This window comes from Protopterus annectens, chromosome 13.part0 (genome assembly GCF_019279795.1).
Source record: "Protopterus annectens isolate FY-2018-M chromosome 13.part0, PAN1.0, whole genome shotgun sequence".
Taxonomy (NCBI): Eukaryota; Metazoa; Chordata; order Ceratodontiformes; family Protopteridae; genus Protopterus; species Protopterus annectens.
Genome location: NC_056747.1, coordinates 549,130,996 through 549,144,745, shown reverse-complemented (window position 1 = coordinate 549,144,745; position 13,750 = coordinate 549,130,996). Strand labels below are relative to the sequence as shown.

The 13,750-nt window shown below is 43.8% G+C and overlaps 1 protein-coding gene across 3 annotated transcripts in view; it reads right to left on the bottom strand.

Annotated features, from left to right (window-relative positions):
* Nucleotides 1-13,750, bottom strand: part of EIF4H (eukaryotic translation initiation factor 4H) — a 602,524-nt gene that overhangs the window by 530,209 nt on the left and 58,565 nt on the right. The window lies entirely within an intron of this gene.

The following is a 13,750-nucleotide window of genomic DNA, read 5'->3' as shown; positions in this document are numbered from 1 at the left end:
TAAACTTTGTTCTTTTAACCAAGCATGCCTTCGAATGACAGAGCCTGCAACTGCGGCTCTGCAAGAAGCCTCTAATGAATCAAAACCACATTGCAGAGTATGCTTTCCCACTTGTTCAGCTGCATGCAATAAATCCTGCTTTTCCTTATTGTCAGGACATTCTGAGTTAGTAAACATTTTCTGTTTTAACAAAGACATTAGGTTTTGTTGATATTTAAGCATGTGAAACTGGCAGTTTAAAGCCCTTACAGCTAAAGTAACAGAAGTGCAAACTTTTTCCCCCATCTATCCAGAGCTCTGGAATCCCTATCAGAGGGGACAGGGTTTTTTGCAGTGGAAGCCTTAACCCCTTTGGGACCCTGAGAAATTGTTTCTGGGTCAGCAGCAGGGTTTCTATAAATAAATTTATGAGAGTCTGGGACCCTGTAGTACCTGTCTGGCTTGACTGGTGCAGGGGGTAAAGAATCAGGAGACAAACTGGATTCAGAGAAAACATCAACAACAATATCAAGCAAAGGGGTGATAGCCAGGGGCCTGTGCGGAGGCAATAAAAGAAAGTCTCTGAGCCTTTTCTTGGATTCGGAATAATCCTGGCTCTCCCAATGGAAATGCTCCCTCATGGTGTGCAAGGTTTCCCCAAAAGAGTAATCCTCAGGCGGAAAGGTTGAAGGTATAGATTCTTCTGCAGCAGAGTCCTCATAGGGTGGGAGAGAATATCCCTGATCTGAAGAGGAATCAGAGGAAATAGAAACCTGGTCAGAGGAGTCATAGTCAGTGTCTTGCCTAGGCCTTTTACCAGGAGGGGGATGGGAACCCCTGATCAAAGTAATTAGGTCCTCGGCCATTTTAAGCATCTGTTTCTTTGGCATGGATGACTGTCAAGAAAAAGGCTATACTTGTTTCCTTGTCTTTAATGGTGTTTTTGACTTTGCCTTGGCTGCTGTAGTGGACTTAATAGTAAGCTGTGAAGGTCTGAAAACACCCTCAGAAGCCGATGCCTGCTCAGCGGCTCCGGACCCATCTGAGGGAATAGTTTCCGCAGGCCCAATACCTTGAGTTTCCAGAGGCCTAGTTGTCTCCACATGGGAGTCGGATGCGGCCTGTGGCTCTGAGGTTGCGGGTGTCAGGGGCTGCGAAAGCACCTCACTGCGAACCAGCGACTGGCCTAGAAGAGGCTTCGTCGTCTGTTCTGGACCTCAGATGCCTGTCCTTCTTTGTCTTTGCGTTTTTTATGAATTCCGGTCGTCGGTTGTTCCAACGGCATTATGTAGTTAAATCTTTGGCCAAAGTAATGTAAATCAAAATCAAACGGACGCTTAATAGTGCGTTGGTTGAATCTAGCACAAAACCGACAACTAGCAACGTCGTGGTCAGGGCCTAGGCAAGGAATACAGTAAGAGTGAAAATCCTTATGAGGTATTTGCTTCCCACAAGAAATACAATTGTTAACTTTTACTGACATCAGTCTGGAGCAAGAAAAAGTTTCCCCAACGGGGTACTTAGCTTTATTGAAGACTTCGGACTTGGAAAATCTCAGGAGTCGGCTGACCGGCACTTGCGAACTGCTTTTGCTTCGGGCACTGCGCGGCAAAAAAGACTGAAGAAAATGGCGTCGGCTGCATCTTTTATACCCCTGGCGCACTGACGTCAGAAGAGGCGACAGCAACCGACGTCGGACATAGACATTGGAATTCTGGCCGACTGTGGGTAGCCTGCCAGCAGGATAACCCAAGTGTAATGACTGCAACAGTGAAACACGATGAACATTGGGAAATGGATAGCTCTATTAAAAAAAAATAAAAATTAAAAAGTTTAAAAAAAAAAAAGGATAAAACACAGTAGTGAACCTGCATCAGAAATCACATGCTATGTATACTAAAAACAGTTTATATATGCTTGTATATACATTCTCAGTGGAAAACATTGGAGAATTAAGAATTTTTTTTAAAACCACAAGGAAATTGAAACAGTAGAAATGGCATGAATGAGGCAAGCAACAACAAGCTATTCAAAGTTCTTATACACAAGACAAATCCTGAGACTCATGTCGAAATAACTGGAAATTTTCTCCATTTAACCATCTGTGTTTATTTGTTCTGATTTCCTGCCAAGGAGTGCATCATATAACTGATTTTTGGCAGAGGCTGTGTGTCTGAGCACATGTTTCAGACCATCTCAGTTTAGCAAAAGCCATTTTGCATTTTCAGTGAGAGTGAAGTGTTTATGGTCATTGGCTGACTGGGGTTACCTGGACTACAGCTTAGAGTAAGCACCTCATTGGTTCTTTCGAGCTTTTTTTAAAGTTGTTTCAGGTTTCAACCTTCTGTTACTGAAGTTACCTTGTGAGTGTTTCTGCCATTTAACACGGAGCTAATCGGTGGAAGGGCACTGAGCAAAACTCTGATCTGTGATATAGAAGTATCCTGTTCTTTTGCTTATTTTTACTAGTTATTTACAGCACTTTTATTGTTGGCTGCATACTTTTCGCTGTATTTTATAGCTATAAACTAATCGGCACACTTGTATTAAAATTGTCTGCCTCACAAGGCCTGATAAATAAGGTTTTTACTGTCACACAGTTTGTAAATTCTAGCTAGTTTCACTGTGTGTGAGGTACTAAATGGAAATTTTCTCCATTTGTTAAACATCTGTTTGTGTTTGTTATGATTTCTTGCCAAGGAGTGTACCATATAACCGATTTAATTTCCCATTCTCCCTCCCTATTGGTAATCCTGTTCTTGTACTTGGTGGCTTTGTAGGTGCCCGCCCCCTACTGCAAATTTGATCCGGGACACTCCTCCCAGTCTAGTATCATTAGCTCATTCTACCTAATACAGAGAGAACATTTGAGAAGGCCAACCCACTTAGTTTCTTAACCTTGAATTACCTTCTGCTCCCCCTTTCTCCCTTTCCACTTTCCTGCTTTTCCTGTAACTAGTCTAGTCCAGATACAGATTTTGGTGTCTCTCCAGGACTGTATGTAAACTTTTGAGCTCACCAATCATGCCTGCGTTGGAGGGAAGCCTTCTAGCTTATCAGTGGAAGTGGTAAGCACTAGGTAGCCTATCTACCACAAGAGGAGTGGTTGCTGGCCCAGAAATTGTAGTTTATTTGCCGTTTGGGCAGTTTTTCCCACCTCTTTCAACTTTCTGGTTTAAAACACCACATTTGTGCTAGTTTCCCACCTTCCCTGTAACTAGTCTAGTCCAGATAGAGATTTGCTGTATCCAGGACTGTTTCTAAGCTTCTGAGTGGTGCCAAAGTCTGCTTTTCAAATTTTCCCTTAGATCTACTAGTTCTCCCCTCTCCTGCACTTTTACTAGCTTATTAATCTAGCACTTTACCAGACTTCTTCTAGCAATTATTGTAGCACACAAAAGTGCTACCAGCACTAAACGTTTTACATGGAAACAGCTCCAGTACTTATTATTAATGCCCACCCCTCCAGACATGTCTAAAGGTCAGTTTCCTGTGCATTCTCCTATTAACCTGGTGAATGTGGGCATCCTGAGCAAATGTAGCAACTGCCTCATGTACACTGACAACCCTCTCCTTTTACTTCCCAACACTCAGACTTGCGAGAGATTCACTTATTGCCTTTCTATATTTTGAATACTGTAGTTTGTTTTCTTTACTTTGTGTTTTGCTTGCATTCTGTTTTAACAGCATATTTAAACTTCAAAAGAGACCACAGCTCTCTCTGTTCTGAGTCAGGCAGAATTTTTCCCGCCCTCCCACCCATTTAAGTTGTCTTGTTAAATACCACTGTCTTTCTAGTTGCCCGCCTCTTATGTTAATCTGACCATATATCTCATTGCTCTCTACTTTCACTGGCTTATGTGAGTAATCACAAAATCATCATTTTTGAAATCCCACCCCTTCAATTATTTACATTTATTGGCCATCCTACAGTATTTCATAGTACCAAAATATAAAAGTGACCACCCCTTTCAATCCATCTTGCTGTTTTAAAAATAGTAACTCTCCACTAAACCTTAACTTTTTAAACAAGTAAAACTCAAGTTACCTACTTTCACATCTAACTTCTCTAGTGCACACTGCAGTGCATTCTTTTCAATCTTACCTTTAAGCATCCCTGTGACTAGCACTTTCTCTAATACTTGCTGGAAAGCACTAGGAAGCCTTAAACTCATACAAACACTGAACTCTCCTTGTTAACAAGGAGAAATTAATAGTAGGCACTAAACATTATATAATTGCAAAGTACCTTGCTAAGTAAACAGCTCCTATACTTTACAAAGAAAAAAAAAAAAAAGCCCCAAACCAAGCATGTCCAAGGGTTAGCTTCCGGTGATTTCTCCTGTCCACCTGGTGAATCTGGGCATACTGGGACAATGCAGCAATTGCCTCATGTACACAGACAACCCTCTCCTCCTACCACCCAACACTACAACCTGTGAGAGATGCACTTACATAGCCAAAATGGAAGCAAAGCTCTCTCCACTCAAGACTGTGCTAAACAGTCAAGAGGAGAAGGTTAACACCCACACTACATCTCAAGCAACACATAGCCCTTCTAAACCCGCACCACCAACACCCACATATAGCAACACTAAATCCACATATGCAGAGGCCCTTAACTGTAACCTGCCCAAGCAACAAAGACCTCTGAAGCTGAAATGCAAACAAACACCAATCACAACCAATGTGTCACATAGTTCACAACACCAGTGTGCCACCCAGCAATAGCCCCTAAGGCAAGACAATGTACCCAACACTGTAGTCATAGGTGACTCTATAGTCCGGCACACTGATGTCCCTCTCACCAGGTTGAATAAGGAGAAAATTACAGTCAGCTGCCTGTCGGCTGCCAGGATCCGCCACATAACGCATGCACTCAAGTCACTCCACAACAAGTACAAATATGACTCTGTCATTGTCCATGTTGGAGTGAATGACTTGAGACGTACCTCCCTGGACTACATGAAAAGAGACATGGAAGAGCTCTCGGATCATGTGGCCCAGGCAGGTATGACCCTAGCCCTGAGTAGCATCCTGCCTTCACCCAGAATGATACCACAATATAAGGATAAAATGATTGACTTCAACAATTGGCTAAGCTTATGGTGTCATTCAAAGGGGATCCAGTATCTGTCTGTCTGGGATGACATGATTGACAGACCACAATGCTTTGCCAGAGATGGTCTGCACCTGAAGCCCCTGGGATTCAGGTTATTGGCTACGGCTTTTGCCACCCCTATAGTGCCTTTTTTAGGCAAACTTCAAAGGACAAAACCACCACCGTAACAGGTACAAGCATGCAAAATCTGAAGGTAATGCTACTCAATGCTAGAAGTCTAAACCTCAAAATGCACTCTCTCGAGGCACTCCTAAAAATGGAGAACATCGATATCTGTGCAGTAACTGAGACCTGGTTCAAGGCTCCAGAGAGCACCCCTGCAATACCAGGCTACAACTCTTACCACACTTTTCGGCACCAAACCAGGACCGAAACACTAAAGGTGGAGGAGTGTCAATATTCACCAAGGATATTCACACCACCAGGCTAGTTGGCCAACACAATGTGTCTGAAATTCTCCAAGTGCAACTAACACTAGGTAAGACTGCAATCCAAATTGTAGCTTGCTACAGATCCCCCACCATACCCCGAGATTCTCACTACACCTTTCTAAACATACTGGAAAATATTAAGATAGAACCAAACACCCTAATACTGGGTGATTTTAACTACCCTGCCATTAACTGGGAAAACTACTCATGTCACAACACCTTTGCGCAACGGTTCTTGGAATTCATAAATTCCAATGCCCTGGATCAACTAATCCATAGTCCCACCAGGGGCTCCAATATCCTAGACCTGGTCATTACCAACATGGGAATATCAATGCTCCATACCTATGGTCACCCCCTCATTAGTCAGGTCTGACCATAAGCTAATCACCCTTAACATCCACATCCCACCCCCACCCCCCAGTAACGAAACCACCATTCATAACTTCTCCAAACCCAACTTCCTGCTACTCAAGTCAGAAGTGACAAACTTCATAACTCCCATGCAGACGGGAACTGAAAGTTCAACTGCTGAATCCTACACTAAGGCACTGTACGAGCACATCCACTTATGCATGAATCGTGCCATCCCAAATAGAACCAAAATGCTCTCATCCAAAAAAAGGAAGCCAATCTGGTGGTCCCCTGCCATAAACAAACTTTACAACAAAGGAAGAAACTTTTGCAGAAAAGAGGAAAATCCCAGGATGCAAAAACTCCCTTACTGGCCTCAGTAAGAAACTGAGATGCCTCATAAAATCCTCCAAAGCTAGTTACGAAAATAAAATTGCCAAAGATTCCAAAGACAACCACAAAGCATTCTACAACTATGTCAAGAATCTAAATGGCAATGCTCAGATCTCGCTGAGCTAAAACAGAATGGCATTAAATATACTGATCCAAAGGATATTGCCAATATCCTGGCAGATCGATTCAGTGCCAACTTCACCCCTCTCACCCCTAAATGGCCCATCTCAATACCGGAAGATTGCCAAATTCCAGTAATAACGGCCACACAGGTACAAAACGCACTCTCTAAAGCCAAGAATACAGCATCCATGGGACCAGATGACATCCCGGGCTGTGTACTACATGAACTACAATATGAACTGGCACCTCACCTAAGTGTCATGTTTAATCATAGCCTCACCTCAGGTTTCGTGCCCACTGAGTGGTGCAGAGCTACAGTTATCCCAATCCACAAGGGGATCCACCTTGGATCCCGGAAACTACCGTCCCATCAGTCTGACAAGCCTTATCTGCAAGGCCATGGAGCGTATTATCATGGAACTTATAAACAAAGACATTGGCAACCTTCAAACACTGGACCCCACCCAGTTTGGGTTTGTGAAGGGCCGATCTTGTCTCCTGAACCTGATTGACTTCTTTGAATCAGTCTCCAGAGCCATGGACAAGGGTAAGGTGGTCCACACAGCCTATCTAGACCTTGCCAAGGCCTTTGACACCATCCCCACTCTGGAATCATAGATAAACTTACTAAGTTGGGCATTAATCCCTATGTCACCCAATGGGTTGCTAAATGGCTTACTGATAGAACCCACACTGTAAAAGTAGCCAACTCCAAATCCAGCTCCAGACAAGTGACAAGTGGAGTACCTCAGGGTTCAGTCCTGGGGCGCTCTTGTTTGGCATCTACTTCTCTGAAGTACAGGTCAACACTAAGGGACTCTGGCTAACAAAGTTTGCAGATGACTGCAAACTGGGAGCCATTATTGAATCCCCAAATGATGTGGATACTCTACAAAAGAGCCTTACAGAAACAGATGCTTGGTGCCAGAGCCATGGGCTCAAGCTCAATGCCAAGAAATGTATTGTTATCCCCTTTGGGAAAAACATGTATCCATGAATTACCATATAGGTGGCAGTACACTAAACACAGAAAGTGTGATAAGAGACTTAGGGACACAGGTGGACAGTGGTCTCACCTTCGATAACCACATCGCCACAACAGTCAGGAAATCCTTCTATGTGGCACACCTCATCACGAAGGGCTTTTCATCCAGAAAAAAGGAGGTGATTGTCCCACTGTACTCATCCCTCATTAGACCCATTATAGAATACAACGCCCCATTTGGTATGTACCCCTCAAGACATCTGCAACAACTGGAAAGGCCTCAGAAATACCTCACTAAAAGAATCACAGGCCTAAAGCAGATGCCCTACGCTGACCGCCTTAAAAAACTCCAGCTATACTCTGTCGCATATCGTCTACTCAGAGGCGATCTCTGCTTAACATACAAGGCCATGTCAAACCCAGAGCTGTTGGACATGCTACACTTAAAGAAATCCCAATCCCTCAGAGCTACACGCTCCAGGGATCTAAACCTTGTCATCACAATAAACAAAACATGCTGGAGGGATAGGTTCCTGACCCAGAGACTCCCCAGACTCTGGAATAGATTGCCCATACATGTCAAGCAGAGTGTCTCTTTGGACCTCTTCAAGAGGAACCTTGACGATTGGATGGGAGAAAGGAAATTCACCCCAGGGATCACGTCAGTCACCCTGCTAGACAGGGGTCCAGGAAAGTAAATAATGTGGGAAGAAATAGCCAGGGAATTGTTATGGCTAGGCTTGTATAGGCCCTAGGGCTGATAGCCTAGTACCAACCTATGAACCTATACCCAAACTGGAAGCCAAGCACTTTCCAGCCAAAACCGGAATAGCTGGTCAAAAGGAGAAGGTCAACACTTGCACCACACCACATGGAACACATAGCCATCCAGAACACACACCAGCACTGCCTTCACATAAAAACACAAACCACACATCCACCGTGGTGGAGGCTCTCAAAAATCTACCCAAACAGCAGAGACCTCCATGGCAGAAATGCACTCAACCACCACAGCACAACACTTATCACGAGACACATAACTCTCCTAAACAGCATGCCACTCAACCAAAGTCCCTAAGGCAAAACAGCATGCCCAACACACTAGTCATAAGTGACTCGATAGTGAGGCACACGACAGTGAGAAGCACACTGATGTCCCACTCACTAGACTGAATAAGGAGAAAGTAACAACCAGATGCCTGTCAAGTGCCAGGATCCACGACATAACGCACGCACTCAGGTCCCTCAACAACAGGTACAAATATGACTCTGTCATTCTGCATGTGGGTGTGAATGACCTCAGAAGTACCTCCCTGAACTACAGGACGAGAAACAAGGAGGAGCTCTCGGATTATGTAGCTTAGGCGGGGTATGACCCTAGCCCTGAGCAGCATCCTACCATCACCCAGAATGATCACAGTACAAGCAGAAAATGACCGATTTCAACAAATGGCTAAGTTTCTGGTGTCATTCTAAGGGGATCCAGTATCTGCCTGAGATGACATGATTGACAGACCCAGATGTTTTGCTGGAGATGGCCTGCATCTGTCACCCCTGTGCTTCCGGACACAGGCCAAGGGTCTTGCCACCCCATAATGCCTTTGTTAGGCAGTGTTCTGAAGACCAAATTATCACCATAACAGCTACGAAGAAATGCAATCGGAGGGTCATGCTGCTCAACGCTAAAAGTCTAAATCTCAAAATGCACTCGCTCAAAGCACTCCTTAAATTGGAGAACACAGACATTTGTGCCGTAACAGAGACCTGGTTCAAGGTAGCAGAAAGCACCCCTGGACTACCAGGCTTAACTCATTCCAAACCTTTCCGCCCCAGAACTTGGACTGAAACTCCAAAGGCGGTGGTGTTTCCATATTCATAAAGGATGCACACACCTCCAAACTAATAGCCCAACAGAACTCATCTCCGATACTTCAAGTGCAGCTAACATTGGGTAAGACAGCAATTCAGGTCATAGCCTGCTACAGGTCCCCAACAATGTCCCAAAACTCACTCCACATTCCTACGCACCCTGGAGAATATTAGGGTCCAACCTAACACTCTCAAAATTGGGCAACTTCAACTATCCCTCCATTAACTGGGAAAACTACTCATGTACCAATACACTTGCCCAACGTTTCCTGGAATTCATCAATTCCAATGCCCTGGACCAGCTCGTTCTGATCCCCACTAGAGGTAGCAACATCCTTGACCTGGCTATTACTAACATGGGCAACCACTGCTCTACACCAATAGTCAACTCCTCCCTGGTTAGATCTGACCACAAACTAATCACCTTGGAAATCCACCCCCCCCCCCCCGCAAAACTAACCACCACGAAAAACTTTTCCAAAGCTAACTTCGGGCTCCTAAAAACAGTACTGGTTAATTTCATGGAACTCATGCAAATGGAGATCAGTTGCATGACTACAGAATCATACAACAGTGCTCTGTACGAACACATACACAAATGCATGGATCTCACCATACCCAACAGAACCAAGACACTCTCCTCCAAAAAAAAAAAAAAAAAAAAAAAAAAAAAGGAAGCCAATCTGGTGGTTCTCTGCCATAAACTCTACAACAGAAGGAGGAAACTGATGTGCAATAAGGTGAAGTCACTAGACTGGAAAAACTCCCTTATCAGCCTCAACAAAAAGTTGAGATCCCTCATCAAATCCTGTAACGCTAGCTAGGAAAACAGAATTGAGGCACAGAGTAAAGAAAACCACAAGGCCTTCTATAGTTATGCAAAGAATCTCCACGGCAATACCCAGATATGCTCTGAGCTACCACATAATGGTACCACCTATATTGAGCCAACAGATATTGCCAATATACTAGCCGACAGATTCAATGCCAACCCCCCCCCCCCCAGGGGCCAGTCACAATACCAGTAGATTGCCAGGCACCCAGTATTACTGCTGCACAAGTTAAAACAGCACTGTCCAAAGCCAAGAATACAGCTTCTAGGGGACCTGACAATATCCCTGGCTGTGTTCTACATGAACTACAGCGTGAACTGGCACTTCACCTGTGCCCCCTGTTCAATCACAGCCTCACCTCAGGCTCTGTCCCTACAAAATGGCGGACTGTTACAGTCATCTCTCTCCACAAAGGGGGAGTGGCTGGAGACGTTGGGGACTATTGCCCCATTAGCCTGACGAGCCTGATATGCAAAGCTATGGAACTCATCACCACGGACCTAATAAACAAGAATATAGGGAGTCTCCAAATTCTGGATCCCACACAGTTTTGTAAAGGGTAGATCATGCCTGCTCAAGCTGGTTGACTTCTTTGAGTCAGTCACCAGAGCTGTGGATGAAGGCAAGGTGGTTCATACAACCTACCTTGATCTAGCCAAGGCCTTTGATATCATACCCACTCAGGAATCATAGAAAAACTCACTAAGCTTGGCATCAACCCCTATATCACTAGGTGGGTTGCAAACTGGCTCACAGATAGAACCCACCGTGTAAAAGCAGCCGACTCCAAGTCAGACTGCCGACCAGTCAGGAGTGGAGTCCCACAGGGTTCGATCCTGGGTTCCCTCCTGTTTGGTATCTACTTCTCTGAAGTCTAGGAGAACACGAAGGGACTCTGGCTGACAAAGTTCACAAATGATTGCAAGTTGGGAGCTATTAACTCCCAGAGTGATGTTGACATCCTACAGACTGTGTCAGAACGATGGTCTTAAGCTCAATGCCAAAAAATGTGTGTCGTCATCCCCTTTGGGGAAAAACCCGGTTCCCATGAATTACCACATCAATGGTAGTCCACTGAACATAGAAGGCGTTATAAGAGATCTGGGAACACAGCAACTCTCTTTTGACCACCACATTGCCACTGTGGTCAGAAAGTCCTTCTATGTGGCACATCTTATTACTAAGGGTTTTGCATCCAGGAGGAAAGAGGCCATTGTCTCCCTCTACTCTTCCCTCATTAGGCCAATCACCAAGTACAATGCCCCATTTGGCAGGTACCTCAATAACACCTGCAACAACTGGAGAGGCCACAGAAATACCTCACAAAGAGGATCCTAGGCCTTAAACATTTGTCCTATATGGACAGACTAAAAAACTAATGCCATGTCGGACCCAGCTCTGTTAGAAATGCTACATCTAAAGAAATCCCAATCCCTCTACACCACACGCTCCAGAGACCTCAACCTCATTACCACAATCAACAGAACATGCTGGAGGGACATGTTTATAACCCAGAGACTGCCCATGCTATGGAATAGACTTCCCATACATGTCAAGCAGAGCACCTCACTAGCCCTCCAACAGAAATCTTGATGAGTGGATGGGAAATAGAAAATTCACCCCAGGGATCACTCCGGTGGCATTACTTGACAGAGGCACTGGGAACCAAGGTCGGGTGGCAAGATGCCAGGGTAATCCCATGGGCTAGGCTTGTAAAGGTCCCATGGTCATTAGCCTAATACACACCTATGAACCTATGGTTGTCAGACCAAAAAAAATTAGCAAAATCGTCTGATAGCACATCCTTCAAATTTACAAGAGAGCACACTTGTCCGTTTTTTTTTTTTTAATTACTGGAACTCACCTAAAGTATGTACAAATCTCCACAGATACATACGGACATTACCCGGTAAGGACAGGCAACAAAGTGTTGCTGCTTAAAAATAGGTAGCTTATATGTACATGCCTTAGAAGCATAACTTGATTAACACTGGTACTGTCTTAAGGTAGTAGATAGCATATCTGCCAAAAGATAAGCAAAAATATAAGACGGTGCTCCCCAGAATGTAGTACGAGTACAGAGAGCAATTCCTGGTCTGCTCTACCATCTTAGATGCATTACTTCCCTATGGCTCTAGTGTTATGTCCCCCACCTCCTCAAAAAAAAAAAAAAAAAAAAAAATGCATAGACTAAATAAATAAAAAGAAGCCAAAACCATCTGGGTAGAGGATGTGAAACTGCATTATAATAAAGAACAAGGTTACAAAATTATAATGCCTTGCATCATTTCAAGATGCACTCCAACTGTTTACACACTGCTGTAAGAATAGCAGCATACATTTGGTGTTCTGCATACAAAATTACACAAATGCAATAAAAATCTAACATCTACATTTCCTGCTTCTTAGGCTGTCTCCTACTCCAGCTATTTGTGTGTTATGTAAACAAAGTGCGAGAAACCCTTAGACCTGAAGTATTCTCATCATGGATCAAAGAGACATCTCAACCTAAATAGCCCAAAAGGGAAACGCTATGTAGTAGCGATTTTACACTTTGCCAACAGGTCCCCCTAGTGTCGACTTTATACGCCAACAGCATTTTTGGAAAACTGCAGCTGTTGCCACTCATTTTTCTGTTCACTACCCACAAACAAGGCAGGGCTAACCTCAAATTACATCTGAGCACACACGGACTCACAAACAAGTTCATATTCAACTAATCTGTATTTATGAGCATGAAGTTTAAATCAAGTCCCACTGGTAAGGGGAAAAAAAACTTGCCCAATGAAATAAAGAACCCTATCCACACATGAAATAACTGCCCATGCCCACCCATGCCACAGTTAAAGAGGATACTTAAAAAATACATATATAAACTCAAATACCACAAAGTACTACATTCTTTAACAAATAAATGCAGCAAAAGTACACCAACACATAATTTGCATTTAACTTTTTTCTTTATGTGTATGCATAACAAAAAAAAGTTATATATACTTTTATTATTCAACAGCTGTCTTGCAATACTACTACACAGCACTGTTGCAGCAATCCCTTGCAAAGATCATCCCTTTCTCAAATGACCCTATCAAAGATTTGGACAACCCATGCAACAAAACATGGTGATTATCCCCAATAAAAGTAACGTCTTTTGGCTTTTCCAGGTTAGGGGTCGCCACAGCAGAACTCCGGTCTGCCAATGATTGGCAGTGGATTTTTATGGTACAGAGTTGCCTGCCCGACACCCAACCTTCAAAGAAGGCACACCCATTCACGCACGCACCTACCTGCATGCCTTTAATGTCACTCGACTGCGGGGAGGATAGGCAGACTCCACACAGAACACATTCCAGAAAATATATAAACTTATAATTCCTTTCACAATACTCAACTAGCTTTGTTCTAAATAAGCACAAAATGAACTAGATAATACAAAAAGATTAGACTAAACTCTCCTTTGACTTTTCACTCGGGTCTCAACAGAGGCCAAAATCCTTTAGGGAGCTAATAGACCCACCCCAGCTATAATGACATGGGAACCAGCTGTGCCAATAGCTATGCGAACCTGGTCATGACTGAGTGGGAGTATTGGAATATTCTGAATGTTGGGATGAGTGCGGTGAGTTTTTACCAATGTTTTGTTGTTGATCTCTTCCTATTA